Source organism: Medicago sativa, chromosome 5 (assembly GCF_051527215.1).
Source record: "Medicago sativa cultivar Bolivia chromosome 5, Bolivia_mono, whole genome shotgun sequence".
NCBI lineage: Eukaryota > Viridiplantae > Streptophyta > Magnoliopsida > Fabales > Fabaceae > Medicago > Medicago sativa.
Window position 1 is genome coordinate 42665760 of NC_140753.1, and position 18139 is coordinate 42683898.

The following is an 18139-nucleotide window of genomic DNA, read 5'->3' on the forward strand; positions in this document are numbered from 1 at the left end:
CAGGATGGACCTGAACTTGAATGAGTTTGTATAAATGTGGCTTGGTTCGGGTTGGGTGATCGGGTCACTCTAACAGTGAACACCCCTACTCATATAGTTACAAGGTGTGAGTGTTTAAGCGAATGTTAGTAAAAAATAAAAATCAAGAAATTATAAAAAAAAAAAAAAAAACCAATTATCTCATATGACATGACGGTCCATGTAAACAGTCAACAACCACGTCATGTTGAGGGGAAATTTTGTCTTTCTCTAATTTCAGAGGATATTTGCAAGAATTATACTAATTTTGAGGTTTTTTTTTGTGGTGGCCGGGATTTGAACCCCGGATCTTGCATATAATATGCATTGTTTATACCAACTGAGTTAAGCTCACGAGTACTAATCTTGAGGTGTATTGTTTCCTTTCTATTTACTCAATAAAAGAACAATAAAAAAAATAAAAATTCCTTAAAAAAATAAAAAATAGTGGAAGTGAACTCGTTGTCCTTAGCATTGAGGCGAGTGAGTTTGAAAAGGTTCGGTTGAAGCAGAGCATAGATTCCCGAAAGAATTGCGTTGAAAGAATTTCGGAAGTATTCCCTCCGGTCACATTTATAAGCAAAAATGTATTTTTTAGGTTCATTGAATACATAATGTATTTGGTCTCTATATTGACCAAATACATTAAGTATTGAATGAATTTAAAAAATGTTTTTTTGCTTATAAATGTGACCGGAGGGAGTAGTGAAGAAAAGGCATTGGTGTGAGACATCGGCAGAAGGCAGTGGGCAGAGTGAATATACATTCGTTCTCTGCTCTCAACCCTAATTCGAAAAGAATAATAATAATAATGTGGCCTTGTACACCCTCCGGTTAGGGGTGGACAAAATTTCGCCACCGACCGTAACCCGTCATAACCGACGACAGCGGTAAGAGTTCAGATGTAGTTGAATCGGGTAGCGGGTCTTCGGGTGTTCAAAATCGGTTTTGTGCAGGTTGTTTCGGGCGAACTCGGACGTTGAAAAGCTATCCATCGGTGACTGAAACCGACCGAGCTGTAGAGACATAACAGAAAGAACAAGATAAAGAAGATTGATGTTGACACATTGCAAAAGGATGTGTCACACATGTAAAAGACGGTTTTGCCTCCTCGACAGTTAACTGCCGAGGAATTCAAAATCCGGCTGCAGTTAACTGCCGAGGAATGCCGAGGAATTCAAAATCCGGCTACAGTTAACTGCCGAGGAATTCCTCGGTAGTTAACTGCCGAGAAAAACATTAATGCAGACAGCAGGTTCTGCATAAATGCTAAGCATTTCCAAGCCATTTAAAGTCCAGTTTGTACCTGTAATTAAACCAGAGCATTTCCAAAGGCAATTCAAATCATACAACATTGAAACTCGGTCATAAACAAGAAAAATACAATATCATTTACAATTGTCCATAATTAAGTCAAACCGACATTTGGTTCAAACTACACAAAAGTTTGAAATTCATCAAAACGGAACATAGTGTGCATAATCAAACAACACATTACAACTTATTACACACCATTAAATTAAATCCTTACTTACATTCATCACAATTGCATATGGAACGAACATACATATATAATACATTATTTTCCACCATATTCCGAAACATAAATCCGACGTCGCTATTGTCTTTAATAAGTCAAGGCATATAGCTTGCCGTTTCCCATGCGTATTCATCTCTATCTTCTCCTAGGTCTATCATTGGCATTGTCAAGTGATGTGCCTTCAAATCATCAAGAGAGTCCATCGGCGTTATCATAACCTTAATCGTCTTTTTAAACGCGGAGTACCTAACACGCCCTGCAATTTTTGCAACCTCAGACATATTTCACTTGACAAAAGCTTTAAGAAAAAAATCATAGATTAAAACAAAATTAAATGGAATGTAATAACAAATAAATCAAATGCGTAAACATTAATAAGCTATAAATAAGTATTGCACTAGTTTCAAGTAAATAAAAGTCATTTTATCATATATATATATATATATATATATATATATATATATATATATATCAATATAAATTACATAATGTTACTTATATATTGGCCACAAAAAATTGGTGTTACAATTTCGACCCCAAAATATACGTCGGTGTAATTTTTACCAAAAAAACGGACTAACACCGACAAAAAAATCACTCGTTAAAGGGCAAGTGATTGGAGAAGATCAAGTGACATAGAATCTTTCTCATCTTCCGCAATAACTTCAAATTGTTGCTTTGGTTTTTCGGGAGTGTCCAACAAAATAGGCGCCGCTTTGTTTGACTCCTTTTGTGGTTTCGACGGTTTGTTTTCACTTTCAATAGCCATGAGCTTTCGGAACAACTCATGTTGATCCAAATACTCATCTTCCCAAGTCACCGCATCTTGTTTCTCGTGATTGTGCCACTCCGTAGATGATGGAGGTAGTGGACAACCATTCTTCAAGTAAATAAGCACAAAATGATTCGGAATTACCCCAAGGCACATGATGGGAGTTTTTTGCTTACCCGACGGTGGTGGCTCTCTTAGTGGGAAAAAAGATTCTGAGTTACCAACTTCAAGATTTGTCAACACGACCACACACCTTTTGTAAACATTAGCAACAATATGTCCCATGTCCGGAAAAGTCAACCACTTATCAACAAGATGTGCACAACTTTTTGTATTTGCGGGAGGATGTAAGCCATTTAAAATGTAGTTATAACGATCCTCACCCGCAAATACTTCAACATAATCATCTCTATGATCTTTCAATTCTTGAATAAGATGTGTACGAATCATGAGATGATTTTGTTCGGTAAAGCCCATGAACTCGGCTATAGCCCAGAATCCACAATGTCCATCGCCAATAACATCCACAACTTTTTCAATAAATGGAAGCATGAACCGTGGCATATAATCAATAGGCCTCATAACCGGGATAGCCTTAGGCTTTGGATGCCGAGAAGGTGGTGGAAGTGGGGAAATTGGTGCTTTACCAAGACGAGCACCTTTTTTCCTTTTATATGATGATGTTGTTGGTGATGGCGACGGTTGACTTTCCAGATTTTGGGAATCAACAACCTCCCAAGAAGAAGGGATCCGACTAGTGGATGTAATTTTTCCTTTAGACCTCGCAATGTCCACTTTTTTCTTGGCTCCCTTGGTTGTTGCTTTTTGTGGTGGTGGAGACATCATGGTGGTTTCAGGAAATGCCAATTGCCGCAAAGCCTCTTTGACTTCAAGATTCATTTGGAAATGGAGTTTCTTGAGACGTTCTACAATACCCTTCAACTCATCATCGACAGAAAAACCAAGTTCATTACTTTCTTCGCCCATGCGTAAATTCGCCAATGGTGGTGTATCTCATCCAATAAAATTGGCTTTTCTTCAAGGAGTTTAGTTGCAATTTCGCATGCACATGGTAGGCCGTAAGATGTCCTTTGAACACAACCACAAATTTCCTTGTCCATGCACAACGTTTCCCTACAACGTGACTCTTCCATAGCAATGTTGTCCAAAGCATATCTAGACACATGACCACCTAAGTCGGAGTACAAAGTGACATCTTTGAATCTATGTTCCAACACGGTAACGCTCTGACCAAAGGTTGTTTGTATCGCAGTGAATTGAAGCAATAACATGTCATGTATTTTCTCCCAACAAGTACCCAAATCACCCACACTATTGTCCAAATATTTCTTCACCAAAGCATGAGCCGATTCTACCCTATTGGTGGATATACAACCAAGATGCAACACACGGTTTGTCCATGCCCTCACTATTTTCTCCTTCACTTCATTCAAGGTGGTCATGGCATAGACTAGGAAAGGTGGAAAATCACTACAAGCATCTTGGAACTCCACTAATGCATTTGCATATAACTCTTGAGTGGGCGATTCAGCCATAGCTTTCCATGCCCTCATGATCTTCTAACAACATCGCGATTACTCACCTCTTTCCCATCCTTTTTCCCAAAGGATATTTACAATCTAAGACGCACCTTTGTTTAACATTTGCTTGCACATGAAAGTAACAATTCATTGCATAACTTTCCGGGAAAACAATTCCAACCGCTTTCATCAAAGACCCATCCCTGTCGGTAACAATCACCTTAGGCATATTCATCTTTGATGTAAGAAGTTTACGCAACATTTTTAAAACCCAAACAAAGTTTTCCTCTTTCTCATGCATCAAGAATCCAAACCCAACCGAATATGTCAAATCGGTCGAAGTTACCCCAACTACCTCAAACATTGGCATCTTGTACATGTTGGTTTTGTAGGTGGAGTCCATAACCAAAACCTTTGGAAAATTGTTAAACAACTTAACGGATGTTGGATGAGCCCAAAAGATATCTTCGATTGTAATACTTTCACTTTGTGTTCTTGAGTAATAAGTATAGTTGTGCTCCTCCAACTTCGAGATTAGATATTGCAACGGCTTCTTGTCACCTCTATTTGCCTTCCATATTTTCTGACGTTCAATGTACACTTGCTTCACATTTGTCATGCAATGTGGTCTTTTGTTCTTCAAGTGTATCAAAATATTTCTTGGAAGCATCTTGCTCTTGGTCAAGTCATGTACAATCTTCTTGTCGTCCTCCTTTAATCTACCGGCAAGAATGTGCCCTTCTAAAGTCGGCTCCATCGCATGGTTGTGAGCTTCATTATGAATGTTCAATTCCCATTCCTTTGTTTGCGTACTTTGATATCCACTAATCATGAACAAGCACCAGCATTTTCTTGAGCTCGTTGTCGCATGCTTCGGTTTTTTTTAGGTACTTTGTGAGCTCCACTCCTTTCACACACTAGGCGCAACATTGGATGGACCAAGCTTGATCTTTGTGTAACAATTGTAAATCCCGCCTTATTTGCTTGACAACGTACCCACCCAAGCAATTCTTCTCTATCTTTCCACTTAACGTCGTTCCAAAAAACCTAGCCATGTCAACTTCGTGGGCTTGAAGTGGGAGGACACCGGGGCTAACATATTTAGAAGCTTCAACATGGACGGAAGCTCCATCAATGTTTGGTTTGACTTCAACCTTAGGCGGTTTGACATCTCCGCAAATTTGGACAAAATTTCGTTTTGTCTCTCTCGGAACATCTTCCGCGTTCTTGACCATTACTATAATTAAACAACACAAAAATATAAATTAACAACTAACTAATGCATAAACATCAATGTCATAATGAACTAAAACAAAAAAAACAAAGAATTTTTTTTTTTTGAAAAAATGGCAGTAGCTGCCATTTTTTCGTTGTGGAAATTTTTCCCAAGTATTCCTCGGTAGTTAACTACTGAGGTTTTCCTCGACAGTAAACTAACGAGATTCCCCATGACAGGGTTCTACGTAACTGACGTAGAAACTCATTACATTAACAAAAAATCAACCGAAAAAATGTACAATACCTGTTTTTTTACGTCAAAAGTGTGTTGATACATCCTATGCTTGATGCTTGAATGATTTTGGAGCAAGATTTGATAACAAAAAATTTAGGATTTAGGGGGGATTAGATGAAGTTTATGGAAGTTGATGAGAAAATAATGTGTAGGGGAAGCAGGTGACTGTTTCATCTGATAAACATATTTTCTCGGCAGTTAACTACCGAGGAATTCCTCGACAGTTAACTGCAGCCGGATTTTGAATTCCTTGACAGTTAACTGCCGAGGGGGCAAAACTGTCTTTTACATGTGTGACACAGCCTTATGCAATGTGTCAACAGCAATTTTCGAAGATAAAATACACCCGTGGTGTAAAAATGGCGCAAACAAAGCAAGGAAAGAGATGCCTCTCTCTCTTAATTTCTTTTTTCTTAAATATAACTGTGGTTAAAAGCCTAGCTTTTTGGTTCAATATAGCTTTTGGCTAAGCTCCAACACATGCATAGCAGCATAGGTGGCATTCTCTTATTGGACCAACATTTTTGTTGATGGCCTTGAAACGTGGGTTTCTTGACAGTTCTACACACACACAAAGTAAAAAAATTAATATTAATATTAAATATTAATATACTGAATAGTCTCTGACCGTGTAGTCACTTCTTTCTAATTAATTATCTCCATTAAATATTTTTTTTTCTCTTTCTAAATATTATTATTTTTATTAAAAAGCCTGGCAGATTAAATTTTTTGAAGGACCCATCTTCTTCTTCTTCGTCGTTGTTCATATACTGTGTAAAATTACTGAAGAAACTAGAAAAAAAAAAAAAAAACTCAGATACATGCAGTGGCGTTGCCAGGACCCTAAAGCAGGGGGTTCAGACTTTTAAATTTTAATTAATAATTATAATAATATACATTAAAAAAATATTGCATTCAAAAGTTTACATACATACTTTACAATTGTCCTTTATACGATTTTATTTTTTGAAATCGTTGTATAATTGGTTTAGTATCAATGTTGTCGAACATATCTCTCTAAATATAAGTCACGAGACAATTGTTTAGCTATTATCAAATAGTATATAAGCGAATATTTTTTATTTTTGAATTATTATGCTATAAATATATTAATTGTGCAAGTAACTTACATGATCATCACTTTATCTCAGTGGTAAAATTTCACAACTTCCCCAATGACTTCATTTTTGGGATCATATGAATACTTTTGAATATTTTCAAATTATAATGAGTAAAATATTAATAAGGAAAATTAATTTAAATATCAAAGAAACTAAGTGTCTGTTTGGTTGTGCGGTGGAAAGAATTAATTTTGATAGAATTAATTTTGGTCAAAAGTAATTCTAACCAGAAGTGATTTGTGTTTGTATATATTTATGTAAAAGTAAGTTGAACTATAAATTTGTGTGTGAAAATCAATTCTAAAATCATAAGCTACAAATCCTAGTTTCAAGTAGAATCAATTTTTTAGACATAATTAATTCTATTCGACAACAACCAAACATAAAAGTCAATTCTACATCTTCAAAATCAATTATAATCCCTCCAAAGTGGAACCAAATGTACACTAAAATAACACTTATCCAACAAAAGTGCACATGAAATAATTTTAAATTAAAGGAAATGACAAAAGATAAAGGAAATTACATAAAGTAGACTTAAAAAACGTATTAAGAAATTGAAAAAGGTAAATGTAGGGTTAGATGTGGTTGTAGGCTTGTAAATAGCACTGCACATACATTGTGGTTGTAGCAGTAGCGCTACACAGAGTCAAAAGATACAAGTTTAGCGCTGACAGTGTTTGATTGGATGCAGAGTGCAACATTAGACCATGTACAATGGCAAAACTAATTCAACAACCTTCAACACCCACTTTTTCAATTCCCAACACTCCACATCATTTTCTCTCTCTTAATTCAACACCCATTCAATTTTTACCACTCCAATGGTTTTCATTCAACACCCTACCCCACCACTTTTTATTTCTTATTCTTATTTAATTTTTGTTTTTATAATTATATAAAATTATAATTATCGATCATAATTAAATTAAAATAATACAATTACCTTCAAAAAAAAATTAAATTAAAATAATACAATTAATTTTTTCAAAAACAATATTTATTTAAATAACTTATTTTTATTTTCTTAAATTAAAATGCAATTCAACAAACTAACCACGCGACACACAAATAGCTTAAAACTTCAAAAGAAAGACTAATAATAAGATTAAGAGAGTGAAAAACTTGATTTTTTTTCTGTGTCCAAATCAAATGATCCAAGTCTCTATTTATAGAGGAAAAAAATCACGAATTTTGGTAAAAAAATAAAAAATAAAAAATAATTTTTCCAATGAAATAATTGAGTCCAAAATATGAAGATAATTAAAATTTCACCCAGCCAGTCAAAACGCGCCACCTGTCCTAATCCACCCATTTTTCTTTCTCTCTCTGTGTCGTCTGACGCGTGACGCGCCCTGTCGGCGCGTGTAACGCACGCGCCCGTTTTCAAACAATCACAAAGTGCCGCGTGTCTCAGCTTTGCAGGATTCAATATGTTGAATGAATTCATCACCACACTCCTCCATGTCATCTTCAACAAGCAAGCTTCCAATGGTTCAATAGCCTTCAACACCCTTTCAATAACCCCATTGGAGATGGTCTTATATAATCAGGGGGTTCATGATGCAGTTTTTAAAGGATTGTAGGTGTAAATATTAATAGACCAGCCCCCTCACATACATGTAGCTCCGCCCATGGATACATGACCACCATGTACATAACTGAAAACCGTTACTCGACCAAACCGATATCCAACGAAACCGAAACTTTAAATGGTCGGGAATGGGTTGAGGTATACCAACCGCGGTTTAATTCGGTTCGAGGTTTTCGGTTCGCCGCCGACCGAACCCGACCGTTTGTCCACCCCTACCTCCGGTCACTATTATAAGCAAAAATCTACTTTTTAGATTCATTCATTAATTAATGTATTGGGTCTATAATAAATATACATCGTTAATTTAATGAACTCAAAATATAGATTTTTGCTTATAATAGTGACCGGAGGGTGTAATGTTGTTACTACACCTAAGAGCACCCACATCCATGCCACCCAAATGGGTGGTATAAATGGGACCCACATAATATAATATATTATATTACTTTACACATCCCAATTATTTAAACCACTCAACTACATTTTCTAAATATCCATACCACTCCTCTAAAACTCTAAAATGGGTCTCACTTATCTTACAACTACAATATACTACTTTAAATTATATTTTACATTAATATATAAAATGTGTAATGAAAATATATAAAATGTATCACACAATATACTCAAAATGAATCAAAATATCTAAATAATAAATAAAATTAAATGAAAATTATACGAAAATATATTAAATAATGTATATAATTGGACCAAAATCCTTGATTGTTGGGGTTCATTTTCAAAAGAAATGTGTAGTTTTTTTTTTTTACCATGGAATAGGATAAATAATCAAATATATATGTTAAAAAAATTAGCTGTTGCATGAGTGAAAAAAAAATATATTACCGTTGCATGAGTTAAATATGTATGAAGAGAAATGTATAGTTTGTTGGCTTGAATAAATGTATGTTACCGTTGGGGCTTCTCTTCAATAATATAAATATTGAAGAGAATAATAACAATAATGTGGCCTTGTAGTGTTGTTACTACACCCAACCCTTCTTCCTTCTTTCTATTCCTTCCATCCTCCTCTACCAACAACAACAATTACAAACCCTCTCTTTTTCGTTTTCCCACTTCACGTCGTTGCTTCCACCTCACCCCCCAATCTACTTCTTCTCCCGATTTCAACGGCTGGGCCCACCTCGATACACCCGCCCGCTCCACCACCGCCCACAAACCATTTTCTTCCTTTGCTCCTGCTGCTGCTGCTGCTACTGCTTCCCTCGCTCTTCTTCTTGCCGCCCTCTCCCTTTCCAGTAGAAATAATAATGGTGGGTAGTCAGTCAGTCATTTCTGTTTCACTTTATTTGTTGTTTTTGTTGTCAACACTCACTCAAATTCATGTGCGTTTAGGTTTCAAGATTCAATTCACAACCCCGTTGCAACGAATGTGGAGTGCGATTACCACCACGCATGGGGATCAAGACAGAGCTGTGGTGGAGGAGTTTGATGAATCCACTGCTGAAGAAGCGGTTGTTCAAACTGTTACTTCTGGTAAGCAACCACAATTTTAGTTACCATCACCCCCATTACCAGATTTAAACTTGCATTAAGGAGGGTGAACAATTTAGTGGTTTTACCCTTCAATTTGGTCCCCTTTGACTATGTTTTGCATCAGTGTGACAAATCAACATCTTAGGTGGCTAAAAAACGTGACAGGCTATCAAGATTTCACGGAGTTTAGCGACTAAGTTGACGACATTAGACTAAAATGACTAATAGATGATAGATTGGAGGAGTTTTTGTTTTTATTTAAATATATATATTCTTTTCATTACTTTCAGGGAATATTGTGACACTATAAAACATTCAAAGACGGAAAATGAGTGTTTACTCAAATTGTAATTTAATTTTTTTTTTTTTTTTTTTTGCATTTAATTAAAAACTACTATTAGGATACTGGCTATATGTCTAATCTCAATAAAGGGGCTGAGAAAGGAAGTTCGCAAATTTGCTTATGCAGCAGTTAGTTGGAATAAATAAGCAACCATATTTAGGGGAGGGAACATAGAAGGGAATGGTTCTGACCATTTCAGTTAGAACAGTATAGGTTGGGCACAAAGTGTATCAACTGTTCTCTTTAGTAATACATCTAGATTTCCATCAATAGTGCTACATCTCGTTTTCCAGAAATAATGATAGTAGTTCTTTTAACCATTGTCCTTAATGTTTTGGTTGTCATTTTCCTTAATGTTTTTAGAATCATCAGGATCTAAGAATTGCTCTCAAATACTGTTTTGCTATATTTTGTTAACATCAAATTTTATTTGGTCCAGTTTTGATCGAAACATTTAATTCTAGTTCAATTGGTGGAGTGCCTCATGTGTTTTATGTGATGCGAAGTACCGCTCAAGTTGAAGGGAATTTTTTTATGGGAAAGTGGTAAAACGGGTGATGCTGTACGGGACAAAGTGTTGGGCGCTTAAGAACCAACACGAACTTAAATTAAGTGTAGCAAAGATGAGGATGTTGCGTTGGATGTGTGGTAAGACTAGACAAGATAAAATTAGAAAGGACAACATTAGAGAGAGAAGGTTGGGGTAACACACACCTATAGTAAAAAAGATGGTAGAAACTAGACTTAGGTGGTTTGGACATGTAGAGAGAAGACTTGTGGATTCTATAGTAAGGAGAATAGATCAGATGGAGGGGAGTCAAATCACTAGAGGTAGGGGAAGACCTAGAAAAACTATAAGAGAAACTATTAAGAAGGATCTAGAGATTAATGAGTGGGAGAAAGACATGGTTTTTGATAGAACAAACACTACGGCGTTGTTGTCTGATTTATGAAGCCGACCCCACTTAGTGGGAAAAGGCTTGGTGGTTGTTGTCAAGATATTTTTTATTGCTTCAATAGTTTGATATTTTCTGTTTAAGATTAAGGTTGAGTATTTACTTTTTGTGTTGTATATTTCTCGAAATATCTTCATCCTTTTTCTACCCTGCATATCAGAAACTACTGAAAAGCCGGCACGAGTTACAATCCCTGTTTCAGCTGATTCCACCCAAGAAGAAGCATTGTCAGTCTTAAAGAAGTTGAAGGTTTGTTTCTAGAAGAATGGTTTTTATATATATAAGGCAGACAAGTAGTATTCACCTAGGTGTACTCTGTACAACTCAAGATCATTTCATAAAATAAAAGAATAATTATTGTACAAACATTATCAGTTTTTTCTTTTTCTTTTTGGTATTGAGATGTCATTATATTTGGTTATTTCTGAAAATTTGTTTTTTAAATATATTAATTATTTTTTAGACATGTGAATCATAGCTCTCTACCTTATTTAGTTCAATGTACTGGCATTTGCTGAACATTGCTGGAGTCATTTGTTTCGATATTGGTTATGCTGCATATGTTTTTAGTTGATGTGCATGTTCTAGAAGAAAAGATAAAACAAGCAAGAATCGAGGGAAAAGCTAGACACATGTTCGTATAGATAGTATATTAATGCATTAGTATGTATGATGATAATGTCTAACTTAGTATTTCTCTGGGCTTGAGAATTTCTGGATGAAGGGCTACACGTATCCTATGGTAGGCATAAATTTGTGCTGCTTAGGGCTTAAATGCAATATGTTTTTGTAATTTGTTCTCTCACATCGGTTGTGTTCTACTATGTTGCACTAAAACTATGCTCAGTGTTTTTGCACTCTTTAGTGGAATTCTAGGCTTGAAATTATGGTTTGTGCTGATTTGTCTAGATAGTTGAAGATGATGTGGAAGCTAATGAATTGTGTACCAGAAGACAATTTGCTAGATGGCTAATTAAATTAAATTCGTCGTTGGAAAGGTTAGTTCCCGTGCATCATTCATGTAACGTCATTGTCAGGAATTAATTTAGAGCGCAAACATGTAGGTTTGCATAGCTTCCATTTAAAATGGGTTTCTTTGTCCTCCAGAAATCCAAAACACAGGATTGCTCCAATTGTATCCCTGTCTGGCTCTGTGATTTTCAGTCTATTCAAGGTAATAAAAGTTATGGAATTTCACTCGAACCCAAAATCAAGTTTCTTATGGGCAGAGATTTGAATGATTTATAATATTTTCCTATTCAATGCTAAAGTCTTGGCAGAAGCCGGTGTGGTCCCCAGCAAATTATCTTGGAAGAATAGTTCAAATGGTTGTGGAACTGAGTATAAAGAAGACATAATTTTTTTTTCCTGATAGGTGAATTTGTATTCCATTGCTCTTATAATCTTCACAATCAAATTACATTGAACTGAATGGAAGATATGTCAATTTTCAACTGCAGATTCATTTCACGACAAGATCTAATGGAATGGAGAACTCAGTTGCAGTATGGATTTTTCTTTGGGATAATCGACCAGGTACGTGGTTTTATAAAGACAAGTAGTTAGGTAATTTTTAAATATGCATGATGGAAAACTTCACATGTATGTCATCTCTTAAAACCTGACTTTTTTACAGTCCAGGTATCAATCAAAAAAGCAGGTTATATGGATGTGAAAGAGATAACATCTCCTGGAGTTTATTTGGACATGTTGGCTGAAGATGGTAGTATACTCAGAAAAGTTTTTGGTATGATCTCTTAGGCTTCCCCCCTATTTTAATGAATGAATGTTTGTGCAGCAATTTTGGTGCATAGATGGTTACCTGGGTCAAGGGGGTTGAAAAAATCGGTGCATTTATGTCTTCAAGGGGTGGCTTTAGCTTCTGGGATATTTGGGATTTGGACAAAATTCCAAGTAAATGATGGGATTGTGGCTAATTTCTACAGCCTTCATTCATGGATGGGTTTGATTTGTGTATCCCTCTTTGGAGCTCAGGTGGGTATTCTCTATCATTTCTTTACATTTTTTAAATCAAAGACTTTCTAAATTAATTTTTACTTAGGTAATAGTATTTTTTTTGTTATAGTTAAATCAAATTTATGATTTATTTTGAAGAAAATAATCCAGTTATATCTTGACACCTATTCATCAAGAAAATAAATTTTAATAGATATTGATCAAGAAAATAAATTTTAATAGATATTGATTTGAGGTTGAAGATTAGACTCTTTTTGTATCAGTTTTGAGTTTTTAGCTTATGAATGATTTTTGGCGTGTTTTCTATTTGAATAACGTTACTGTGTAATATGCATTAAATATGTGACGGACAATGAATGATTGATGACGACCTGCTGTCCAAGTTAGCTTGTTAGTACAATCAAAACAATTAGAGAATTCTGACCCAAAGAAGGAAAATACAAAATGCCCAACATAAGCATTCATCTTGTTGTACAAATTTAGGACCTATACTTTCATAGTTTCATGTTCTTTTTAATTCAAGAGTTTAACGCCGATGGGTTGATATCCAAAATAATTTTACATATATAACCATTAAAATATTCAGAATTGTTACATGAATTACTATTTTTAATTTATGTGACAATTCTAAATGTTTTTTTTGTCGTATGTGTAAAGTTGTTTTATCCTGTCAACCTATTATCATTAAACTTTTAGTTTAAACTATCGTGATTGTGTACTTTTATTCCTCTACTTTTTTATTTGAGCGATTTTGACAGTAATCTAAGATGATATAATTTATTGACTTGCATACAAGCCAACTATCATATAATCTAAAATTGAAAACCACGAAAAACTGCCAAAAAGTTTGAAAACAAGAGGGGCAAAAATCGCTCAAACAAAAAGTTTTTCCATGTGGGAACAAAAATGCAATTAAGTATTTTTAATTGTATTCCTCCTGATTAATAAATTTGCATAAGTACCCAATTAGTTATTATTATCTGAGTATATGCTCTTCTAGTGTACATTCGCAAATTAAATTGCATTGGTGGTACACTTGGTTATAAATCAATAAAGTAACAATCATTTTTATGAAATAAAGAGTTATTTATCGGACTTTTGTATCTTAGAAAATATAATTTCATAAGAAAAACATCATTTTATTGTTTATAAGAATCACACTAAATTTTGTATGCTCTATCATAAAAAGTAATCAATTAACTACTATGAGCAATAAAAATTCCGAAAAATTATAATTTATTTCGCTAACACTTTAGTGATATTTAGTTATTGTAATTAAAATGATAATAAATAAATTTTAAAAGAAACTTATTCAGCTATTAATTTTTTTTACAAGATATTTAGCTATTAATTTAAAGATCGGTTATACTTACATATCAAATTTTTGAATGTAGGATAGAAAACAACAAATGCACTTAGTGTATACATACTTTTTTGGAGACGTAGTGTGGTGTATTTTCTTCTCACTTGAATTTTGAGAAATAGTATGATGTTGTTGAATTATATGATAAAGTCGATGTTATGAATACATATATGTTGATTGATTGTGATGTTGTTGGTCAATACATATATGTTAATTGATTGTGATATTGTCGGTGAATGCATATATGTTAAGTGATGGTGATTTTGTTGGTAACTTTTTTTCATAATTTATAGTACAAGTAAAAATAATTACTAGTACTGTAATAAGTAATATAATAATTTGATAAAAACTAAAGAAAAAAATACACATTTTCTGAACACGTCTATATAACATACACACATTTTCCATTGTAAAGTTCACCATAAAAAACAATACACTCTCATCTCTTCCTTCTTTTTTCCTCTATCTCCAATTTAAGTCATGGCAAAAGTAGGAGTTAGTGTTGGTCTGAAGTATGACCGTGTACATGAAACTAATGATGTTAATTAAGTTAGAGGACCCGTGAATTCCGCCGTTCGAGTCAAGGACTTGTTGATAAATCATTTTGGGTTTAAGTCTGAGGACATAGCCCTTCTCATAGATGAATGTCCGACGATGGCTTGTCATCCAGAAAATAACTTTGAAATAAAACCAAGTGTTGTAACCCACGAAACCCTTTTGACACTGTTGCCGAATTTGTTTTCAAAATGAATTGGTTTTTGCAATATGGGAGAAACGATTCGAACTTTGCAAAACTTTGAAATTTAAGTGAGTTGGCCTACGAGACGTTGATGTATACATTATTGCACTAATATATGAGTGCAGTAGTGTATACATCAACGTCTTGTAGGCCAACTCACTTAAAATTTTAAAGTTTTGCAAAGTTCGTATCGTTTATCCCATATTGCAAAAACCAATTCATTTTCAAAACAAATTCAGCAACAGTGTCAAAAGGGTTTCGTGGGTGACAACACTTGGTTTTATTTCAAAGTTATTTTCTGGAGGACAAGCCATCGTCGGATATTCATCTATGAGAAGGGCTATGTCCTCAAACTTAAACCCAAAATGATTTATCAACAAGTCCTTGACTCGAACGGCGGAATTCACGGGTCCTCTAACGTAATTAACATCATTAGTTTCATGTACACGGTCATACTTCAGACCAACACTAACTCCTACTTTTGCCATGACTTAAATTGGAGATAGAGGGAAAAAAAATGAAGAGATGAGAGTGTATTGTTTTTTATGGTGAACTTTACAATGGAAAATGTGTGTATGTTATATAGACGTATTCAGAAAATGTGTATTTTTTTCTTTAGTTTTTATCAAATTATTATATTACTTTGATTACAGTACTAGTAATTATTTTTACTTGGATTATAAATTATGAAAAGAAGTTACCAACAAAATCTCCATCACTTAACATATATGCATTCACCGACAATATCGCAATTAATTAAAATATATGTATTCACCAACAATATCACAATCAATCAACATATATGTATTCACTAACCATATCACAATCAATCAACATATATGTATTCACCAACAATATCACAATCAATCAACATATATGTATTCACCAACATCGATTTTATCATATAATTCAACAACATCATACTATTTCTCACAATTCAAGTGAGGAGAAAATACACCACAACTATGTATACACTAAGTATGTTAACTGATGTAGTATGTTTTTGGATAGAATTATATCGACTTTATCATATAATTCAACAACATCATACTATTTCTTACATATCAAATTTTTTCTGCTCTCCCCTATGCACTTTTCATTCCCACCCAGCCAAATTGACCAAAATACCCATGCGTTAGTTAACTAACGCCGCGCAACTTAACTCACGCTGGAATTAACACTTGCGTGAGTTAACTCACACTGGAATTTACAATAGAATTTCTGCAGAAATATTTTTCCATTTGAATTCACGCAGCGATTGCTAATTCCAAATTCCAGTTTCTTATTGTTATCCTTTTATTCCAATTTAGTTGCTTCCCCTTTATTCATGTAATGTATGTCCTGATTGTTGCGCTTTTCACTTCAATCCCAATTATGAATTGTTATTATCACCACTGGTGTCGTAATATACCGTGCAAGGCTTGACTTTTTGAATTGAATTTCCATTGATAGAAATTAATTATGTGTCGTTCCAACCCCTTGTTATTGCTGTGCATATAAACTGCTGTAGCTGTTCTTTTGGAAATTGTAAACTAGTGTGAGGTAAGTAACACAAAGTTTAACACTTGCGTTAGTTAACTAACGCAAGGACATTTTTGGCATGGCTGCAGGGCGCAAGTGAAAAGTGTAGGGGGAAGAGCAAAATTCTTTTATGTATGGTTTAGTTTTAATTTTTTAACAAAAATTCATAACGAAGTTAACGAAGTTCAACATGTTGCATTGCAGTGGCTAATAGGCTTCTTGAACTTTTGGCACCGAGGAGAAATGTGATCAGTGAGGATAAGGATCTTACCTTGGCATGTATTTCTTGGCCTATACACTTATGCATTGGCAGTAGCAACGGCGGAAACTGGATTATTAGAGAAGCTGACATTCTTGCAAACACAGAGAAATGTATCCAAACACAGCACTGAGTCCATGGTTGTAAATTCTTTAGGCCTTGGTCTTGCTCTCCTCAGTGGCTTTGTTATTTTGGCTGCTGTTTCACCAGTATCAAATTCTTCAAAACAAACTTTTGTACTCAGATACTAGGTGTTTGTCATCTTAATAAAAACACATTTCACTTTCTTATGCTAGAGTCATAACACGTAAATGTTGTTAGAATTTAGATATCTTGGTCACAAGCCAATTAAGATGGCGTCATAACACAAGACAACTATTCTCTCAAATGGTCATTCCTCCGAGCATCAGAATCTGAAATGGAAATGAGACCAGGAGGAGGATCATCATGTCAAAGATGAAACTTCTCAGATCGAGAGAATCTCAACCGCATAACAGTGCAAATGAATATTTTGTTCTTGCTATACAGTTGAAAGCGGGCATAGAACCAAGGTATCTTTATAAAGCCAAGGAGAGTACCAAAATAAAGAATTACCATTCCTTATCTTGTAACTAAAACCATCTCTAAGGATGTCTTTTGCTTTTGATATGGAATTTGAAACCTGTCAGACATAAGATTTAGGAGATTGCAATAAAGAATTTCCATTCAGATATTTGGTAGACAACATGCTAACCCACGATTTATTGGAACCATGTTGGATATCCCAAACCAACTTACCAAGCATAGCAATATTAACCTCTCTAGACAAACAAACGCCAAGACCACCTTGCTTTTTAATTCAGTGACTTTGTTCAAACCAACCAAATATATACTTTTATTAGTTCCACCTTTCCAAATGAAGCTTCTAGTGAGTTGATCAATATTATGGCATATACTAACATGCAGAAAACTCACTTGCATATTGAGTTAGTATGAATATAGTTCAACATTGATAAAGTCAGAGCAACTCTATTAAGTTCACTGAGAATTAATGCTGCTATCATTTTTCTGGTCACCCCCTTAGTCAGAAGAATTAGTGCTGCTATCATTTTTCTGGTCACCCCCCTTAGTGAACAAGGCTCTAGACTTCACACCATTCATTTTTAAGCCCGAAGCCAAACTAGACTTGTCAAAAATATTTGTCATAAGTTTGCCTTGCGTGCAAGTTAAGTTCGAAAAGAGGAAGACATCGTCTGCAAAAAAAAAAAAAAAGAAAAAAAAAAAAAAAAGAAAGAAACTTGGACCATTTTTTGACACATGTATTGGTTTCTAATTATTTGCTTGAACAACTTCAGAGATAGATATGGAAAGTTTTTCCATGCAAATCACAAAGAGGTATAGAGAAA

The 18139-nt window shown here is 34.5% G+C and overlaps 1 pseudogene across 1 annotated transcript; it reads left to right on the forward strand.

The window, feature by feature from the left end:
- Positions 1-9050: 9050 nt before the first annotated feature.
- On the forward strand, positions 9051-17044 carry LOC146922241 (uncharacterized; annotated as a pseudogene). Its single transcript, XR_015012407.1, has 9 exons — positions 9051-9373; positions 9456-9596; positions 11056-11144; positions 11805-11893; positions 12003-12270; positions 12356-12431; positions 12537-12618; positions 12694-12890; positions 16700-17044. The product of XR_015012407.1 is annotated as an uncharacterized LOC146922241 (transcript).
- The last annotated feature ends 1095 nt before the right edge of the window (positions 17045-18139 follow it).